General features: G+C 34.9%; 1 protein-coding gene across 1 annotated transcript in view; it reads left to right on the top strand.

Annotated features, from left to right (window-relative positions):
* Nucleotides 1-2,679: 2,679 nt before the first annotated feature.
* Nucleotides 2,680-22,466, top strand: part of LOC141394801 (protein eyes shut-like) — a 423,861-nt gene continuing 404,074 nt past the window's right edge. Inside the window, 2 exon segments of the mRNA XM_073969695.1 lie at nucleotides 2,680-3,108; nucleotides 3,867-4,021. The gene's annotated coding sequence lies outside the window, so the exon portion shown is untranslated.

The raw sequence follows: 22,466 nt of genomic DNA on the forward strand, positions 1-22,466 counted from the left end.
TAGTTATATCCTACTGAAAAATACTAATTTAAGATATACACTTAAGAAAACGGTTCCAAAACAAATCCGGTTGTTCTACAATTCCAATAACTCGCAACAATATGGTCCACACAAAATCAACGAATTTACTTGCGTTTTTGAGTATTTGTTTCAACGAAAATAAGGTCATGTTATAGGTACCGTTACTTCAAATTTAACGGACGAAATTTTTATTTTTCTCTCTTAGCTATTTCCTATCCCTTCATGTAAAATTTTTGAAAACAAAAAATTTGAATTTTTGGCACAAAATATTGAATTTGGCCACACTGTGCATTGGTATAAAAACAACACGATTCAATTTTTACTTAATTGTGACGCTGAACTTTAGTAACGGACAACAATAAAAGGCAACTTGTACAAAGACCTGTACAATGTTGACTTTTTACAATCCTCTAATGGGAACAAAGGTCTGTTTTTTTTTATTACCAGCCTGATTAACCATAAGTTTTTATATCCTACACCACACTGTGGTAAGGGGTATTATGTCTTTGCGCATTTGTATGTAACATGCAGAAGGAAGCGAAATAGACCCTTAGTTCCTTTTGGCGATATACATATAATCACTCTCTGAATCGATTTATGCATGTCCGTCCGTCTGTCCATGTATTTTTGTTCGCAACGTACAGGTCGCATTTATTGTCCCATTCAGCTGAAAACTGGGGAATAACATTTTTTAGCCATAGGAAGAACGCTATTGCTTTTGTTGCAAATCGGTTCAGATTTGGATATAGCTCCCATATATATCTTCGGCCGATTATACGTATTTGCTGCACCAACTACGCTCTATACGTCCAATTTTGATGAATTCGGCCTAAAATAAATGTGCCAAATTTCATCGAAATCGGTTTAGATTTGGATATAGCTCACATATATATTTTCGCCAGATTTTATTTATTGGCTGCACCAAATACGCTATATACGTCCGATTTTGATGAAATTTGTTATGTGTTACTTAATTCGGGCTAAAAATAAATGTGCCAAATTTGATCGAAATCGGTTTAGATTTGAATATAGCTCCCATATATATAATCGGCCGATTTATGTATTTGCTGCACCAAAAACGCTATATACGTCCTATTTTGATGAAATTTGGTATGTGTTACTGAATTCAGACTAAAAATAAATGTGCCAAATGTTATCGAAATCGGTTCAGATTTGGATATAGCTGCCATATATATTTTCGCCCGATTTCAGGTATTTGCTGCACCAAACACGCTATATACGTCCGAATGTGTTACTGAATTCGGTCTAGACATAAATGTGCCAAACTTGAACGAAATCGGTTCAGATTTAGATATAGTTTCCAAATATATTTTCGGCCGATTTCACGTATTTGCTGCTGTATGAGTCCGATTTTGATGAAATTTGGAATGTGTGACTGAATTCGGTCTAAAAATAAATGTACCAAATTATATCGAAATCGGTTCAGATTTGGATATAACTTCCACAAATAATATCCCCTGATTTCACGTAGTTGCTGCACAAAACACCCTATATCTGTCCAATTTTGATGAAATTTGGAATGTGTGACGGAATTTGGTCTAGTAATAACTGTACCATATTTTATTGAAATCAGTTCAGATTTATATATATCTGCCATATATATTTTACGTATTCACAGTGGTGTAGGGTCTCATATAGTCGGCCCCGCCCGACTTTGATCTTACTGGTTTTATCTTGTTAATTTTCATTTTGTGGGACATACATGTTCTTAACGGTTTAATTTAATTATTTATTCTCGCAATGTTTGTTCAAACATTCAAAACTTATAATACACTAGCGGACCCGGCGAACTTCGTCTCGCTATTAAGGAATAAAATTTCATACAAAAACTCAATTTTCGATTTTTCCAATTTTCCGACTTTTCCAGAGAGATTTTCCAAAATTTTCTTCCATAAAGACCTTCTCCTCGAAAATACGAATAACTGACAAAAAATTTTACAGAAATCGGCCTAGCCGTTCTCATTTTATGAATTACTATACACTTTTTACACCATTTTTATATATATAGATTATTAATAAGTTTCTTCATCAGTTGCACTAAGAATTATAAATACTATCAGTAATTCATAATGATACCATAGAAATGTTTCCAGATGCGGCAAAACTTATTACAAGTTGGACATTAGACCTGAAAGTGAAAAACCTAATTAATAAAACATACATCTTCTGGCCACTAAAGTTGATTGGCAGTTGAAAAAATTGTGACAGCTATGCAAACGTATAAGATAATTTTAATTTAATTAAAAACATGTTTCTCTGCTCTGTTCTCCTCTCCTCAGAAAAGTCCATTTTCTCATTTGTGACAATACTTTATCTCACTATTCTCCCATTTTGTTTGTCACAAAATGCAACATAAATGTCAATACCGGCATTTGCCAACCGCCTTGCATTAAAAACCGCACACAACAAATGTAAACAAACCGGTAAAATTTGACTTACAATTGTGACAGGAGTCGTTATGAGCAAACTCACCTATTGTGAGAGAGTACGCGCGGGAGAAAAAAAGGATACGTGCATGTTAGTGGTGAAAATATACTGTTAGTGTGAACTGTTGTGTGTGGTACTTTGAATAACATAACCATGTTATGGCTAAGAAATTAAGGTTAACATAAATGAATGGAAAGCGAGGAAAACCCCGTTAGAACGATTCAATTATTCGTGGCCCAAAGAAGAAATACCGTTAACAGGGGTTGACTAACACAATGTTGCACCCTTGACGCAATAGTTAATGGCGAGCATTGGTTGCAAACGGTCGTGTTTCGAAACTTAAAGCGGCAAACCTAAACCCAAAAACTTGTGAATGGATATTTGTCAACAACACCTTTAAAGGGGAATTTTATTGAAAAACAAAAAAAAAAAATAGAAAGAAAAAATATAAAAACCAAAAGGAAAAAAGTGCAAAGTGAAGCAAAAAGAAAGAAATATTTTAGAGAAAATTACTGGATTAATAAAACAGTGAAATAAAATTTGTGTCTCAGAAAAAACGGTGTTTAAAATTTAAACTAATTTTTGTAAAGGTGATTGTTGGCTACAAAAGCCAAGACAGGAGTTATAAAAAGAATTGTGGTAAAAGATAACAAAATAAAAATATAAATTAAAATTTAATAAAAAAAGTTGTTAAAAGGATAATCAAGTAAAACATAATAAGTTCAAAAAGGATATTGTTATCCTTATAATGAAATATATGTGCTTAAACAACCGCTAAAACAAATTATTTTAATAAACAATTTTGTTGACAAAACTAATCCCCATATCGTAAGGATATTCTCCTCAAACAGCATTGTTAACAAAATTGTTGAGCTTCTTAAGAGATTGTCACAAAAGGATATCATTTCACTCTGGAAATGTGTTTTTAAAAGTGCCGGAGTTTTTTTTATTACCCTGAGCTTAAATATCTGTGTGTTTTACGGTCCTTAGAGTTGTAGTTGTTACTTCGTTTTGTCGGTTTCGTTTTATGTGTTTCTTGTGTCTGTTAATTCAAAGGATTCAAACGTGACAATCTTCAAAGCACCCACTAAGTAAATATACTAAATTAAATAAACGAGTAAAGCAATTCGTAACGGGGTTTGGTTAAAGAGTTTTGGGTGGAAGAACTTTGTGTAGGATTTTTTTTTCAATTTTTTTTGCATCATTTTTCATTGTGTTTTGGAAATTATTTTTCAAATCCACGAAAATAAAAAATACTTTTACTAACATATCGAATATCCTTGTTTTTCCTTTCGAATCTTCTCCTCTTCCCCCAAACACTCATAGAACAACTCATTTATTTATTTTCACGTTTACATGGCAACGTAACTTAACAACCAACAACAACAACAAAAAAGAAAGAACGAAAAACCCCTATTGTTAATATATCAATATTGAAACTTTATTGTATTCACCAACCAAACCATTTACACACACACTTCAAAACATACATATGTATGTATGTATATTCAAAAAAGGATAACCAAAGGATAATGACCTAATATTATGTTTGGTAAGTAAACACAAAGGCAACAAAAAAACAGTATTCACATGTTTTATGAAAATTTATTTTACGTTCACACATACATGACTACATTTGGTAGTTTCCTTATATTCTAACTGGAGATACAATGAAAAGAAAAAAAGGATCATATGAATATGATATAATAAAAATATTACATAGTTGTTCGTGTCATTTTATATGTTTTCTTTCTTTATGGCGAAAACATAAAAATGCCTTACACATGTTCTATTTCCCTGGATAAATATTTTAAGAATATGTGCATAAAAATATAATATTGATTTCGTATTATTTTACATGGCAAAAATGCTCAATGAAAGGGAAAAATGAAACCTAATGGAATTTTAGATACAAGACTGCAACAAAAATAAATTCATACAATTTAAATATTGAAAGAGATCAGAAATTAATATCATTACACATTGACTTTAAAATTATCGGTTAAAATAAAAAATTCTCCGCAGTTAGAAGACGAGTATCACTTGGAAGATAACGGTATATAATGACTAGACAGCGTAATCCTATGCTAATGCATATAGGGTTAGGATGGTCGTAGAGAAAATCTGATTAGACAGACACTCGTTTTATCACAAAATAAAACGAATTAGGCCCAGAAATGTTTGCATATTTTGACATATTTTTACATATTTGCATAAAATGAACATATGCAAAACCATATGCAAGGATTTGTGGCCTGAATATCCCACCGAAATGGCTGAAATTTGGAATTAAGTGTTCGTTGGGGGTATGAAACTTTACACCTGAAATTTGTCTGCATAGCTCCACGTCTTCATAAAGCCCCCATAGAACGGTACCTCCCGATTTTCGGTATTTTTAAGGTTGTGGCCTCAATATAACACTGAAATGGGTGAAATTTGTTATTTAGTCTTCGTTTGGGGTATACAACTTTCGACCTTAAATTTGTTGGTATAGGTCCACATTAGACGGTTTTTAACTAAAATGGAAAAAATCGATGTCGGATTTTTTTTAAGCGGCACCGCCCTGAAGTGTTTTGTTTTGTTAGAATTTAAGATTGTCAAAGTTTGAGAACAATCGGAATATGTTAACACGTGCCACTGGGACCTTGAAATTTCCATAGTAATTTGTATGGGACCAAAGGTCAATTTTCACAAAATCCCACCACACACCACATTTATTTTCCAATCGATGAAAAAAATTTACCAGTTCTTTATTGTGACTAAAAACTAATCATATAAAAAAATTTGAAAATCGGATCGCATTTTTATATTGACTATATATAGGGCCCATGGAAACTTTGAGGCCCCAGTGGCACGTGTTAAGATATTCCGATTGTGCACAAACTTTGGCAATCTTAAAATCTAGCAAAATTAAACACATTAAGGGGGTTCCGCTTAAAAAAATCCAACATCCATTTTTTAAAACCACTCTAGTCCACATCTTCATAAAGCCCCCATAGAACGGTACCTCCCGATTTTCGGTAATATAAAGGTTATGGCCTCAATATCCCACCGACATGACTAAAAATTGGTATTTAGTCTTCGTTGGGGGTATAAAACTTTCGACCTGAAATTTGTCGGTATAGGACCACGTCTTCATATAGCCTCCATAGAACGGTTCCTCCCGATTTTCGGTATTTTGAAGGTTGTGGCCGCATTATAATAGCGAATTGTCTTCTCTGGGGTATTTAGTCTTACATCTGAAATTTATCGGTATAGGTCCATGTCTTCATATAGATTGCCGGATTGTCCCTCCGAAATGGCTGAAATTTGGTATTAAATCTTCCTTGAGGATATAAATCATTCCGCCTGAAATTTGACAAGGCCTCCATATAGCCCCCATAGAACGATACCTCCCGATTTTGGGTATCTTAAAGGTTATACATTTTTCTATTTTATTGACTTGTCTGAAGAGAATTTTAAACAGAAAAATGGTACACACAAACAGTTTCGTACCTTTTAATGAAATATTTGTTGCATATGCCGTATTTTTCGATTACAATTTAATTAGAAGCCAAATATATACCCAGTCCCAAAATTTTACATGAATTGGGCCAAAAATAGGGTTGCATAAGATTCCACTGTCTAATAATGACTGAAGAAAGTCGCTTTGCTGGATTCATATTGTGATAAAAATCATAAATAAATCCTGAGTACTTTTCCCAGAAGAAAATTTTATTAGGTAGTAACGAATCAGGCTTAAGATAAATTACACTGCAAAAAAATTATATATATTTGAAACATATATTATTACTTCTGGTATTAAAGACCTTCAAGACAATATCTTAAAATAGCCACACATTGATGCTTGTCTTAATTTGGCTATGAACAAATCACTGCCCCAATTTACACAAAATTGAAAGGTTACAATCTTACGCTACAACCTCTTCCTAACTGGTAGACATACCACAATTCATGAAGGATAACGTTCTTCGTCGGTTATTATGTGTATGGAATGAAAAAGCTTCATATTTGCTAACTTGCAATAAGTTCGAATAAATTAAAGTATCAAAAATCGGCCTTTATCTAGCCAATCATACCTTATATGCCTAGTGAACTGAATAACGACGATCGTACCACATTATTTAGTCATGATAGCTTAGTTAATTAAAATGCAGCATGGGACAAGGGAAGCTTCTCTCATACCCCGCAAAATTAATTGGAAGTAGAGCAATGTAGACTAATGACATCCATTTCTCAGCTTTTAAAAGCATCCGGACGCAGTTCAAACGGAGTCGTGAAAAAGGCACTCCGTTCGTTACATTTTATTAGCAGTTGTTAGAGGTCCGTACAAGTACATAAGTCAATTTGCACTTCCCTACAAACGCACCGGCATCAATTCCTCCAAAATTAGAAAAGGGTGTTATCATTCCCAAAAGTTCGATATAAAATAAAATAATTTGTAAACATTTTTGCGGTAATTTATGAGACGAAAAATTTTTAATGGATTGCATTTCGAAATTTTAACTGGCGATGGGAAGACAATATAAAACAATTTGAAAGTATCAGTCGGCTTTGCCGACAGAGATATATCCTCAGCCTATGTGAATTGAAACTTTCATCTACAGACAGACCGAATGTATTTAGGGTCTTTTCAGAATTTTCTCTTTGGACATTTGAACGTGCCGACAAAAATGTGAATTATTATTAAAGTTCAAAAATATTGCGAAGGTTGTAGTTGAAGGAATGGACCTACATAGTCCATTATGGAAGTGGATCTTATTTGGGAGTCATATATTTTCGATACATATCGCGCCCTCTAGTCATTTCAGGGGGTCCTCGTATAACTTTTGGACTAGTATGCCAGGAAGCATGGGCTTGTCCACGGAAAACATAATATCGCTGTAAACAGGACAACAACGAACAGCATTGGTATACATCTTCGAACAGACCCTAAACTGCACTTAGACACAAATGTTGAACTTTTGTGGGGGAGGTACCCTAAGGAGAGGTCAGATATGGACCATTTTAGAAGTTAAACTAAATTTGGACAAAATATTAGGAGATCCAAAGTTTGGACTAAATTGGTTGCCCCGTCCAAAACATATCGTGCATACCATTTTACGGGCACTTTTAAATATTGGGGGAAGTCCACGAAGTTGTTGACCGGTATTGACCATCTTCGAACAGAAACTAAGTTTGGACAAAATATGGCGAATTTTGAACACAAATCGGTTGATCAGTTCGAGAGTTATCGTGCTCTCCACCCACTATAAATGGTGTCATAGGGTTTTTTACACCGTTGGGCTGTTTTCTCAAGAAGTTTTGACTTGCCCCTGAAAAAAGTTTTACCGTCGTAATTGAAGTGGCAAATGCAAGTTGCTTCAACAAAAATCAAAGTGTTTCGAGAGCAGGTCTTAAAGTGAACTTATCCGAAATTTTGTGTGGGAGGTACCCAAAGGAGTGGACAAATATTGTCCATATTCGAACCTGATCTATATCTGGTAGATCTATTTTGATGTGTACAGTATAGACCAAATCGGTCACTCGTGCGTAAAATTTTTCCAAACATTTTTTAACTTTTGTAGCTGAAGAAGTGGACCGATATGGCTTATCTTCGAACTTAAACTAAGTTTGGACAAAATATTCCTTTCGAGAGTTATCTTGTGCTCCAACTACTACACACGGTGTCATAGGGGTTTTTTTTGCACCTTTCAGGCTATTTTCTCAGAAAGTATGGAATTGCCCCAGATTAAACTTGTACCGTCGTATGGGGGGTAGTGAATACAAGTTGTTACAAAAAAAATCAACGCGATTCGAAAACAGGTTCTAAACAGAACTTTTTCGAAATTAGCCGAAGGAGGAGTGGACCGATTGAGTCCATATTGGAACCTCATCTAAGTCTGGTAGAAATCTCACGATGTGAAAAGTATGGACCAAATCGGTTAGTCTCTTCAAGAGTTATCGTGCGCTCAAATTTTCCGAACATTTTCGAATTGGACCGATATAACCCATCTTCGAACTTAAACTAAGTTTGGACAAAATATTACGAAAGCCAAATTTTGAAATCAATCGGTTGATCCGTTCGAGAGTTATCGTGCACTCCTGCCAGCCAGACAGACAGACGGACGAACGACGCTAAATCAACTCCAAATTGTCTGAAACCGATTTCGTCCAAACATGCTTAGAGTCTAAAACCATTATTTCGATGGGGCACATTTTTGCCTGTATGAAAGCGTATATGGCAAAAACCAAAAATGCTATACAATCGATGAATCCGAGTTTCACCCTTTCAGAACTCGTGAACTGTTAACATATTCTACATAGTATGACTGAATTTTTTTAAAATCAAGTGTTTTAGGAGGTAACCCATAATGTCGACCATTGAAATTAATTTAATTAATTTGTCAAAATGGGTTGAAGCCAACAAGTTTTTTTATGTTCCCCTCCGATTTCTGGATTAACCTTTCATTTTATAGACCTATGCCAAAAGAAAGAATCACAGAATACTCCATTGGCAACATGATACTAGTGTATGATTTTTCGATATATCCACTGCATCCACCTAGAATTGATGCTGACATTTTGAAGTCGGAATTTCGGGGTTTTTACAGTGTTTTATTTAACTTGCTTTGGTCCGTTTAGTTCAAATCTGGTAACTCATTTTTAACACAGTTGCAGCTGACCAATCGAACTGAAACTTTACACACTTTTTAGATTTAGATGACAATACATGAATATGGAATCAAAACCAATATTGGTCCATCTTATAGTTTTATAACGGTGTTTTATTTAATTTGCATTTCAAATCTGGTAACTCAATTTTGACACAGTTGACCCATCAGACTAAAACTTTGCACACTTTTCAGATTTGGATGACAATACATAAATATGAAATCAAAACCACTATTGGTCCATTTTTACCATTTTTACAGTGTTTTTACGGTGTTTTATTTAAATTGCATTTCATATCTTGTAACTCAATTTTGACACAGTTGCAGATGACCAATCAGACTAAAACTTTGCACACTTTTCAGATTTGAATTAAAATACATGAATATGAAATTAAAACAAAGATTGGTCCATTTTACAGTGTTTATCGGTGTTTTATTCAAATTGCATTTCAAATCTGTTAATTCAATTTTGACACAGTTGCAGTTGACCAATCAGACTAAAACTTTGCACACTTTTCAGATGTAGATGACAATACATGAATATGAAATCAAAACCAATATTGGTCCATTTTTACAATTTGTACAGTGTTTTACGGGGTTTTATTTAAATTGCATTTCAAATCTGGTAACTCAATTTTGACACAGTTGCAGTTGACCAATCGGACTAAAACTTTGCACTATTTTCAGATTTGGATGGCAATACATGAATATGAAATTAAAACAAAAATTGGTCCATTTTACAGTGTTTTAACGGTGTTTTATTTAACTTGCATTTAAACTCTGGTAACTCATTTTCCACACAGTTGCAGTTGACCAATCGAACTGAATCTTTGCACACTTTTCAGATTTGGATGACAATACATGAATATGGGCCAAATTTTTCCTACAGCCCCCATATAGCGGTGCCACCCGATTTCATGTATTTTGAGGATTTTATTTTTGACCGAATTAGCTGTCATTTGGCATTTCCAATGATACAGATATTTCCCCACCAAAAATTGTGAACATAGGTCCAGGTTTTGCTATAGCCCCCTCATAGCGGTACCACCCGATTTCAAGTAGTATGAGGATTTTATCTTCATTTTAAGGCCGAATTGGCATTGTTGACATAGGTCCAGATTTTGATACAGCCCCCATATAGTAATACCACCAGATTTGTAGTGTTTTAAGGATGTTATCTTCATTTTTAGCCAGAATTGGCTGTAACTTGGCATTTGGAGTCCCCAATGGTACAGAAACTGGGTGCCACCGTGGTGCAATGGTATGCACACCCGCCTTGCACACATAAGGTCGTGGGTTCGATTCCCCGGCCAGGTAACATCAAAACACTTTCAACGGTGGCAAAATACCCCTCAGTAATGTTGGCGACATTTCCTGAGTATTTCAGCCATGTAAAAACTTGTCTACAAAAGTGGTGTCTTAGACACGCCGTTCGGATTCGGCGATAAGCTGTAGGTCATAATATGAATCGGGGTGCACTCATTGATATGAGAGAAGTCTCCCCTGTCCCTTATGGGATGTTTGTGGAACAATTATTATTATGGTACAGAAACTTCCCCACCAAAAATTATGGACATAAGTCCAGGTTTTGGTATAGCCTTTATATAACGGTACTACACGATTTCAGGCATTTTAAAGTTTTTATCTAAATTTTCGGCCTAAATCGAATATAATTTTGTTCTCAGTGGTCAAAAAAATGTATTTACTAAAAAGTTAAAAATAAAATATAATTTAAAAAAATTAAGTTTCAGTGTTTTGTTTAGAAGTGCACTTAAAACTAGAAAATAAGTTGTCGCTTAGCCTCAGTAAATATATTCTTTCTCATGATGGAATCTCTCAAATAAAACGCTAGCATTTAAATTATAAATGGTGGCAACATTAAACGGCAAGCGTTTTATTTGAGAGATTCCATCATGAGAAACAATATATTTATTGAGGCTAAGCGACAAATTATTTCCTAGTTTTAATGCATTTCTAAATAAAACACTGAAACCTAATTTATTTAAATTATATTTTTTTCTTCAACTTTTCCTATAAAACCATAAAAAAATAAACTTTGAATAATTTTTGCAAATAACATGAATATTATAGCTTCAACCTTCACGACATAAGTTTCATTTTATTCCTCACAATGTCTGGATGGTGTTATATTTTTTTATTTATTTTTGTAAAATATAATCAAAATTTTCGAAATCAGTTAACGATAATAGGATATAACAGCTTACTATATTAAGCCGTGATTTTTTTAGATTTTTTTTCTAATTATCATAATTAAAACGGTCATATCTTTTGCGCGCAGCGATCAAAGTTGGTAACGAAAACAGATTTGGAATGACGATTTTTTCTTAATCTATGTACTAAAAATCATTGATGTAGTATCAATTTTTTTTTTTTATTTTGTTGAAATGGAAAAGACGATTTTAGACATTTTTCCTGATATATCAATATTATGTGGCATGGTTTTTCTTAATTTCATAAAATGGAATATTTCAGTGACACACTTTATTTAGAATATAGATTCAAATTGATAAAGTTACAATCATATTTTATAACAATCAACAAATATTTCTACAAAAGCTCTTCGAAAACATAATATAATTTGCTTTTACTTTTTTTTTAATATACAATTTATTTTAATAAATACCCACCCACAATGCATAGCACAAAGTATTATGTATAATCTTGTACATTTATTTTTAAAATTAAATTTAAGAATACTCTACACGACTTTCTTCTTAAGTTATATGCAAAAACAAATTATCCCTTTGGTAATATTTTTCTGACTAAATAAAATAAAACGATTATCTTTTTGTGTGTGGTTGTTATTTTTTAAGTAGATGAAAGAACACATGAACGAACGTAAAATAAAAGCATTAAAATATGACAAACATAAAAGCGAAAAAAAAACAAAAAGACTTAGGATGATTATAATGTTAATGTATATTTTGTAGGTATGAACAAATAGCATTTATACAAAAAATTGTGGCAAGAACAAATTTTTGTAATCATCACATAATGTGGCCGATTCAGGGGCGTCGTGTTACTAAACTTGTAAAGTGGTAATAACCATTTGAATGAAAGTTGCCAAAAAAAATACCGTAACGCCTTAAATTTGGTAATTTCTATTAAATGGTTATTAAAACGAAATAATAACACGGCAAAATAGAAACCATCGTAGGGGTATATAATTTCGTAAATGAAACCAAAAAAAAGGTCATTGGATGTTGCTAACAAGGTGGGCAGTATTTTCTGTTGGGTGAGGATCCATCAAAACAACCACTGAATTACATATTAACAAGTAAGAAAGTATCAATATACTGTGGTGACGGAGATATACCCTCAGCCACTGACCAAAAAAGAAGACAAACCAATCCAATCAAAACCAAACCAAACAGAATCATTATGCCATATACATATATGTAAAATATGGTAACAAGGGGCGCCTTCGCCACGTTTTTGTTTAAAATGTTCTCATACGTGTTTTTGATTAATTATTAAAAAAGTGATTTTAAAATTCACAAAAAGTAACCGATTCTACCTGTTAATTGAAGTAGGTTGCTTCAATTTAGGTACACAAATCATAATATAACTAAAACAAGATACGTTTAGGATAATATTTGATTTTAACTTCACATTATAGTGTGGTATATCTATGGTATAAAGAATTTAAGTTAAACATGACAAATTTCTAACATTAACCCATCACGCCCTATCATGGCGTATTAACAGATTTTTTCTAGCACTTGCATTTTGCGTTGCCGCCCCATGTTACCATATATGGATTTTGAATCATGTGGGGCTATACCAAATCACATTGTTATTAACCAAACTTATTCATAAAGGACTCGAAATACATATTAAATTAGTTTTAGAGTTATCTTGCACAATAGCCATTTTAGTATGTGCCGGCAGGGATTTTGAAGCTTTTGGACCATTATCTCAGGAAGTATTGACTTACTCCAGAAAAAATTGTATCTTTGTAAATGAGGCCGCTAGAACAACCTACTAAAAAAGAATCAAAACGATGCGAGAGGAGATCTTAAACTTCACTCTTGCCTAGGGAGGTACCCGAAGGAGTGGACCGATATAATCTATATTCTAGTCATGCACCAGGTTGGAATGTGGATATATCGGTCCACTCCTTTGCCATTTTGATTGGTGCCGTTAAGGTTTCTTTGAGCTTTTAGGCCAATATATCAGGAAGTATGGACTTGCGCAAAAAAATTGTACCGTCACAAAGAAATCCGCAAGGACAACCTACTGAAAACAATTTCAGAACGATCCGAGAGGAGTTCTTAAACTTCACTTTATCCGAATTTTGTGTGGGAGGTACCCGAAGGAGTGGACCAATATACTCCATATTTGAACCCGATATATATCTGGAAGGAATAATACGATGTGCAAAATTTGGACCAAATCAAGTGCTCCCTTCGAGAGTTATCGTTCACACCATTTTACAGGAAAATTTTTAACTTTTATGGGGGAGGTACCAGAAGGAGTGGACCGATATGGCCCATTTTCGAACTAAAACTAAGTTTGGACAAAATATTATCATACCCAAAATTTGGTTCGAATCGTGCGCACCAGCCACGGACATGGCTAAATCGACTCCAAATTGTCTGAAACGAATTTCGTCCAAACATACTTGGGTGTTCTAAAACCGTTATTTCGGTGAGGCACATTTTTGGTCGTATCAAAGTGTATATACCCTTTCTAGCCTAAAGGCATTAATAGATTCATCATATACCAGCTTTATGACCTATGGCCTGGAGATATGCTTGGTGTAGCAAATACGTGAAATCGGCCGAAAATGCATATGAGATCTATATCCAAATCTGAACCGATTTCGATATAATGTGGCACATTTATTTCTAGATCGGATTCAGTCAGACCTTACAAATTTCATCAAAATCGGACGTCTATAGCGAGTTTTGTGCAAAAAATACTTGAAAATGGTCGAAAATATATATAGGAGCTATATCCAAATCTGAACCGATTCATGGCATATTTATTTATAGACCGAATTCAGTCACACATTCCAAATTTCATCAAAATCGGACGTCTATAAAGTGCTTGGTGCATCAAATACGTGAAATCGGCCGAAAATATATATGGGAGCTATATCTAAATCTGAACCGATTTCGATATAATTTGGGAAATTTATTTCCAGACCAAATTCAGTCACAAATTCCAAATTTCATTCTTGGTGCAGCAAGTACCTGAAATCGCCCGAAAATATATGTGGATGCTATATTCAAATCTGAACCGATTGTCACCAAAAGCAATAGCGTTCTTCCCATGGCTATAAAAATGATATTCCCCAATTTTCAGCTAAATCAGGCAATAAATGCGACCTGTACGTTGCGAACAGACGGACGGACATGCATAAATCGACTCAAAAAGTGATTCTATGTATATGCTTAGAAGGAACTATGGATCTATCTCGTTTCCTTTTGTGTGTTACATACAAATGCACAAAGACATTATACCCCTTACCACAGTGTGGTGTAGGGTATAATTACAATATATTAAAATTAGCATCGTTTTTCCAGTCAATTAAGACCAAAAATGCAAATAAAAACTTCAAAATGCTTGAAATCGTGTGAAATACGTTACTTTACCAAAACGTGGAAATATGTACACAGATCACTTTGAACTCCAAATGCAAAATTACGTCCAATTTGGGCCGAAAACATAAATAACGGTAAGAAAGTATAAGTCAGCTGCGCCGACAGAAATATATCCTCAGCCTCGAACCTAAAGAAAAGAAGTAAACACAATACTGCTGACGTCTATAGGGGTTTTTTCAGTTTTTCGGCCAATTTCTCAGCAATTATGGACTTGCCCCGAAAAAAATTGTACCGTCGTAACTAATGCCGCATACACAATATGTTGCTAAAAATTTAAAAACGACCCGAGACGAGTTCTTAAACTGCACTCCTTCTAATCCCAAAGTATGGTCCGATGTAGTAAATATTCGGACATAATCCCAGTTTGTAAGAAATAATACGATGTACAAGTTTGTACCAAATCGGTTTCTCCCTTCAAGGGTTATTTAGTAACTACCCTGTTGGTCCCGGCAGGCTTTTTTAGAGCTTCTGGGCCATTTTCTCAGGAAATATGCAATTGCCCTCGAAAAAAAACTGCGCCGTCGTAACGGTGACTGTTTCAACAAGAACTTGTTGAAAAAAATTAAAACCGATCCGAGACGAGCTGTTAAACTGTACTTTTTCCACATTTTTTGTGAAGGTACACGAAGGAGTTTTAATTCAAAACTGATCTATGTATACCTTAAAGTAATATTACTATATGGAAAGTTATGACCAATTCGGTCACTCCCTTCGAGCGTTATCGTGCGCATCATTTTAGCGAAAATATTTGAACTATTGTGGGGGAAGTAGCGGAAGTGGTGGGCCGGTATACGTTTGAGAGTTATCATGCGCACCAGTCAGACAGACAGATGGACGGACATGGCTAAATCAACTCTACTCATCCAAACATACTTGGGGTCTAAAAAGCCATTACTTTGATGAGGCACAATTTTGGTCGTATAAAAGTGTATGAACATTCACTATTTAGCCTAAAGGCTGAGGGTATACAACTATTATGATCACTTTGAACTTTAAATGACAAATAACATCTAATTTGGCCGATAACATCGTTAAAAACTTAAAAATTCCTGAAGTCGGGGGGTACCGTTATATGGAGGATATTCCAAACCGTGGACCAATGTCCATAATTCTTGCTGAAGAATGTTTTTTACTATTTTAAATCCTAAATTCTAAATTACATCCAATATGTGGATAAAACTGTGTTATACTGTTTTCTGGTGGCTATTCTAAAACGTGCACCTATCACAATTTTAGGTGAAGGAGTTGTCCGTCCACTGGAAAGCCAAAATGCAAAATTATTGCAACTTGCGGCAAATACTGTGGAAAAAAACTTCAAAATACCTGAAATCGGGGTTACCGTTATGTATTCCACCATAATGGTTGCCCCGCGGTGCAATGGGATGCACACCCGCCTTGCATCCTGACGGTCGTGGGTTCGATTCCCCGATCAGTCAACATCAAAACTTTTCAAAGGTGGGAAAATACCCCTCAGTAATGTTGGCAACATTTCCCTGAGTATTTCAGCCATCTAAAACTTTTCTATAAGTGGTGTGTTAAGACACGCCGATCGGACTCGGCGATAAACAGTAGGTCCCATATGATTGAGCTAATATGAATCGGGGTGCTCTCATTGATATGAGAGAGTCTCCCTTGTCCCTTATGGGGATTTTTGTGGAACAATTGTTATTATTATTCCACAATTTTTGGTGGAGAAGTTTGGTGACAACTTTAAACTTTAAATACGGCGAAAACATCTATCAAAATTCCAAAACACCTGATGTCGGGCGGATGTCTGACCACCAAAAACCCAAAATGCCAAATTATAGCTAATTCGGTCAATAAATGAGGATAAAAACTCCAAAATACCTGAAATCTGGAGTTACCGTTATTTCAAAACGAGGACATATGTCCACATTTTTTGATGTCGATGTCGGATCCGAAATCGTAACGACATTTGAACGAAAGTAGTGTGAAGTGGTTGACATAATTTCTGAAAAATCTGAAGAAAATCCTTGGGAAATTCGGAAGGAAAATTTATTTCTGACATTTTTCTCCGATATCGGAACGAAATCGTTACAAAATCTGAACTATTTCCCCTCCGAAAAATCGTTTTGAAATCGGAACGAAATGTGGGACATCCGACATTTGGTTTGCTGGGAACTTATAATCTCCATATAGTGGTGTAGGATACAGTGATTAAAAGCTTTTTAGAAAAAATCATTTCGGCGCGGGAACCTTTTCACCGAATTAATCAACTTTAAGACCGTGTATATTATTGTAATTTGCAGACCTTTTCTAAAATATACATATATGAAAACTCATATCCAAGCGTTGAAAAAAAACTCAGGTAATTAGTCTTTGATATGTATTTCTAAACCATTGACATTTGCAAAAGCATGCAGAAAAAAACGTTGACCTTGTATAAAAACCATAAACAAAACAAAACGATTGTTAGTGACATTTCACAGCGTTTTATTAAACGATAGATGTGAAACGGTTAAACAATCGTCTAAGCCTGTCGTTCGTTTGTTGCGTTAATTGGAGCAGCACTTCAAATTATTATACCAAGGCCAATGGAAAAGGCCTTCAGACCCGTGTGATCTGTGTTCCCTTGCCTTTGGAATTAATACTCGAAATGCCGCCATCGCCGCCACCGCCGTCATAACTAGAATTCACAAAGAGTCTCAAATACATACAAACAAACAGACAGACAGACATTCAGTAGTATCTTGCCGTCATTCATGTGCATTATACAATATGAATATGTTTAAGTGTGTTAAGTTGACTACTACCAGCAGCAGCAACAACAACAATTTGGGTATGTAAAATAATTTACATGTCTGTGTATGTATTAGTTTTCGAGACAGGAGAACAGGAGGCTGGGTCATATGTGATATAGGAATGATACAAATATTCAAGCTATGTCTACATTCCTCCAAATGTATGCAAACATAAAATTCTTGCAGATGTGTTTGTACATAAGTACGTCTGTACGTGTCTACCACATAACACAATGGCAGCATTCGCATGCAATCTATAACAACGACGTATAAAACACTTGTATGAATGGTAAAATATTTAAATTTACAAAACAACACAGCTAAAGAAACCAAAAACATTTAAACATACACAACAGAAGCACACATGGGTACAAAACGCACATACAACACAAATACAACCGCGGGAACGAAAAATGTCAAAAGTAAAATAAGCTGTGTTGTGTTGTATGTCAATATATTTAAGTGATGAAATTTAAATATACACCCCACTTAAAAATGAAACTTGTTGGGGAGGGCTTTCCGTGATATTTAAAAATAAGAAAAACGAGTAAAAATGTATTAGTCGGCTTTACCGACAGAGGTATACCCTCAGCCTGTGTGAATTGAAACACTTTTTTCTCAAAAAAGTATGTCTTCATAATTTTGGGCGTATGAACTTCCCGACAAAGATATGGATTAGGATAAAATCTCAAAAATAGTCCATTTTCGAAGTGTGTCTTATTTTGGGAGTCATTCCTCGCGATAGGACCATTATATCAGGAAAAATTGACTTGCCCACGAAAAACAACATATCGCGGTAAACAGGGCTACTGGTAGTAGCTTCGGTAATGATTTCCAAAGGATTTTCGCACAGACCCTAAACCGCACTTAAACAAAAATGTTAATCATTTGTGTGGGCGGTACCCTAAGTAATGGATTGATATAGCTCACTTTTGAACATAAACTAAGTTTGGAGAAAATATTTCGAGATGCAAAGTTTGGACCAAATTGGTATATTGCGCCTTCCATTTTAGCGAATGTTTCGAAATTTTGTGGAGGATGTACCGGATGTTGTGAATCTATAAACACCATCTTCGAATTTCAGCTAATATTCGAAGAAATGTTACACAATGCAAAGTCTGGACCAACGCAGTATTCGGTTCTGGAGTTGTCTACACTTGCTGGCCGTAGGGTTGTTTTTACAGTTTTCAGGTCATTTTGTCAAGAAGTATGGGCTTGTCAATGTAAAAACTTGTACCATCCTGAGGGACAATCTGTTGCAAGAAAAATCAAAATGATTCCAGAGGAGGTCCTAACCTGCAATTTTCCGAAATTTGGTGTGGGATGTATTCAAAGGAGTTATCATATATAGTCCATATTCTAACCTGATATATGTCTCGTAGAAATACTACGATGGCCAAAGTATGGACGAAATCGGTTACTGCCTTCGTGCGCAACATTTTAGCGAAAAGTTTTGAACCTTTCTGGGGGAGGCACCCAAAGGAGTGGACCTATAAGGCCCATCTTGATACTTAATTTAACTTTGAGCAAAATGTAATGATTGCCAAATTTTGGATCGAATCGGTTTATCCGTTCGAGAGTTACCGCTCCATCCTCAACACATGGTGCCATAGCGGGTTTTTACAGCTTTCAGGCCATTTTCTCATGAAGTATGGACTTCACCCTGAAAAAATTGCACCGTCGTAAGGGTGGCAGCGAATACAAGTTGTTACAACAAAAATCAGAAGGATTCGAGAGGAGGCCTTAAACTGAATTTTTCGAAACGATATAGTCAATATTCTAAAGTCTGCTAGAAATATTACGATGTGCACAGTATGGGGAAGTACCCGAGGGAGTGGGTCGATATGCTCCATCTTCGAAATTAAACTAAGTTTGGACAAAATATTACGAAAGCCAAATCGGTTAATCCATTCGAGAGTTATAGTGTGCTTTAGCCAGCCAGACAGACATACGGACGGACATTGCTAAATCGACTCCAAATTGTGTGAAACGGATTTCGTCCAAACATACTTGGGGTCTAAAACCATTATTTCGACGATGCTCGTTTGCCCGTATGAAAGTATATATTGCCCCGTTAGCTTAAATGGTGAGGGTATAAAAAATAAAAATCGTCAAAATACCTAAAATCGGGAGGTACGGTTATATGGGGAAGATAAGATTTCGGACAACTGGGAACTTAAAATGTAAAATTATAGGTCAAAACTTTATCAAAAATCCTCAAAATACCTAAAATCCGGAGGTACCCTTATATGGGGTTACACCGAAACATGGACCTATCCTGACAGTTTTTGGCGGAGAAATTTCGTGACCACTGAAAAAAATGCAGCTAAATTCCCAACATACCTTGATTATGAAGGTACCGTTGCATAGAGGCTATGCCAGAACATGGACCCACGTTGACACTTTTTGGTAGAGAAGTTTTGTTACCTCTGGGAACCTCAGATGTCAAAAATATGGGGGCTGTACCGAAACATAGACCTACCTATGTTGAAAATTTTTAATGGAAAAGTTTTGAGACAGCTGGGAACCTCATATGTAAAATTAAAGGTAGTTCGATCAAAAAATGTAGCAAAAATCCTCAAAATACCTAAAATTTGGAGGTGCTTTTATATGGGGGCTATACGGAAACATAGACCTATCATGACAATTTTTGTTTGTTGTTGTAACAATAAATGATATATTCGTAAGTTCATTTTTCTGCATAATCTAGCTCTGGGTCTATTTCCAGTGGTTGCTTCGATAGGCTGTACCCACAAAGCTACTGAAGTTAGTTGAGTAGGTTTGGCAGGGCATTTGAAAAAGCGTAGTGTGTAGTGCGGGCCTGTCCAAATATCCAAAAAGAGCCACAAATATGGAAGTTTCAATTCGCATAGGCTGAGGGTATATCTCTGTCAGCAAAGCCGACTGAAATTTTTTTACTTGTTTTAATTCTAACCTTACTTTCATATTTACAGGTTATATGGAACCATCCATTTGTCTGTTAAAATTTTCATATAGAATGCGGAAAAGTAAAATGTCAAAAAATAAGGAATGTAATAAAATTAAACGAATTCCTTTTTGTTTTGTTTTGTTCTCCCTATCATCATTGTTTGAATTTTTACTCAATTCAGTGTCTGTGTGTGTGTGCGGCTTTTGAATGTATGCATGGAAGTAAGCCACTGTTTAACTAAGTACCCCCATGTGTGTACGTAGGTGCATGTGACTTTGTTTGAATATCCTTCTGCTTATCGCATTGTAACATTTTTATCCGTTACCACTGGAACCCCATACCAACAAATGGGGTGGTGCAAGAGACAAATAGAGTGGGGTGGGCGCCTTAACTGCATGTTTGTCTTAAACTGAAATGTTTACATTCCTGCTATTTAATGTTGCTACTGTTTTTGCTGTACAACAACTAACTGCACATGCAGTAAGTATGTATGTATATATGTATATTGGGCGTATGTTTTTAATGCCCTGTGAGAGGAGTTTAAGTGAAGAATGATAAAAAAACATGTTTTTTATTTCGTGATGTTTAACACACATATGCGGTTTAAGACAAAGGCACTGCTTTTGTAATACCACATTTTCATCAAACAACAAAAAAACAAGAGGATTTTTAATTTTCCCATTAACATTAAAAGTTTTTTTTTCTGGTACAACCGTTTTTCTGCAAAAGTGCTAAAAGAACATTTGTGGTTTTATACTTGTTCATGGATGGATGATGGGTAGTTATTTTTTCATTGTTCGTTTAACATTTAAAACTTCACATGAACATCTACATTTATTTCCTTATGAATATTTGATTATTTAACTGGAACTCATACAGATAAAATAAATTTCAATAAAATAAATATGAATGCTGATTTTTAATTTAAATTAAAAATATTGACAAACTTCAGCTGGAAATAAATCATTTCAATTTATTTTTCCCGTACAATTATTCATAAATATAAATTCCTAGAAAACATATCTCACATACCTGGTTAACTGCTTATCAACAGATGGTACATTGAATGGATGTGTATGAAACTTCGCTAGACGGTTCATATAGCTGATCGAAAGAAAAATTTTAGCTAATTTGGTCAGGTAAAGTTGGGCGGTACCGTTATATGGGGGTTATACCATAACGTGGGCCAATGTTCACAATTTTTGATAGAGAAGTTTATAACCACTTGGAACCATATATACCTAAGGACATCCAATCTTGCCCAAAGAATGAAGATAAAAACTAAAAAACCTGATATCGGTGCTACCGTTTTATAGGGCCATACAAAAAAGTTGACCTATGCTGACCATTTTTTGAGAAGTTTAATTGGGTCAACAAATGTAGCTAAAATACTGAAATTACCTAAAATCGGGATTTACCGTTATATGGGTGCTATAAAAACATGGACCTGTATCGACAATTTTTGGTGAAGAAGTTTCGTGAATGCAGGGAACGTCAAATTACGAATATTTCAATCAAAAAATGTAACTAAAACCCTCAAAATAACGAAAATCGTTTGGTACCGTTATATTGGGGCTATACCAAAACATCTATGTTAACGATTTTTAGTGGATGAGCTATAGGAAAACATGGATCTTTGTTGATGGTTTTTAGTGGAGAAGTTTCGTGAGCAAATGTCAAATTACAGCTTGATCGGTTAAAAATTGTAGCTAAAACCCTCAAAATGCCGAAAATCGGTAGGTAGCGTTATATGGAAGCTATAGCAAAACATGGATCTACAAGTACATATGTTGACAATTTTTAGTGGAGCAGTTCCCTGAGCACTGAGAACTTCAAATGTCAAATCACAGCTGGTTCGGTTAAAAGTTGTATCTAAAATCCTCAAAATATCGAACATCGGGAGGTACCGCCATATGGGGGCTATACTAAAACATGGACCTTTGTTGCCGATTTTAAAGTGGATAAGTTTCGTGACCACTGAGAACCTTAAATGCCAAATTACAGCTTGGTCGGTTAAAATTTG

Source organism: Musca autumnalis, unplaced genomic scaffold (assembly GCF_047663935.1).
Source record: "Musca autumnalis isolate F117 unplaced genomic scaffold, ASM4766393v1 scaffold_2, whole genome shotgun sequence".
Lineage (NCBI taxonomy): Eukaryota > Metazoa > Arthropoda > Insecta > Diptera > Muscidae > Musca > Musca autumnalis.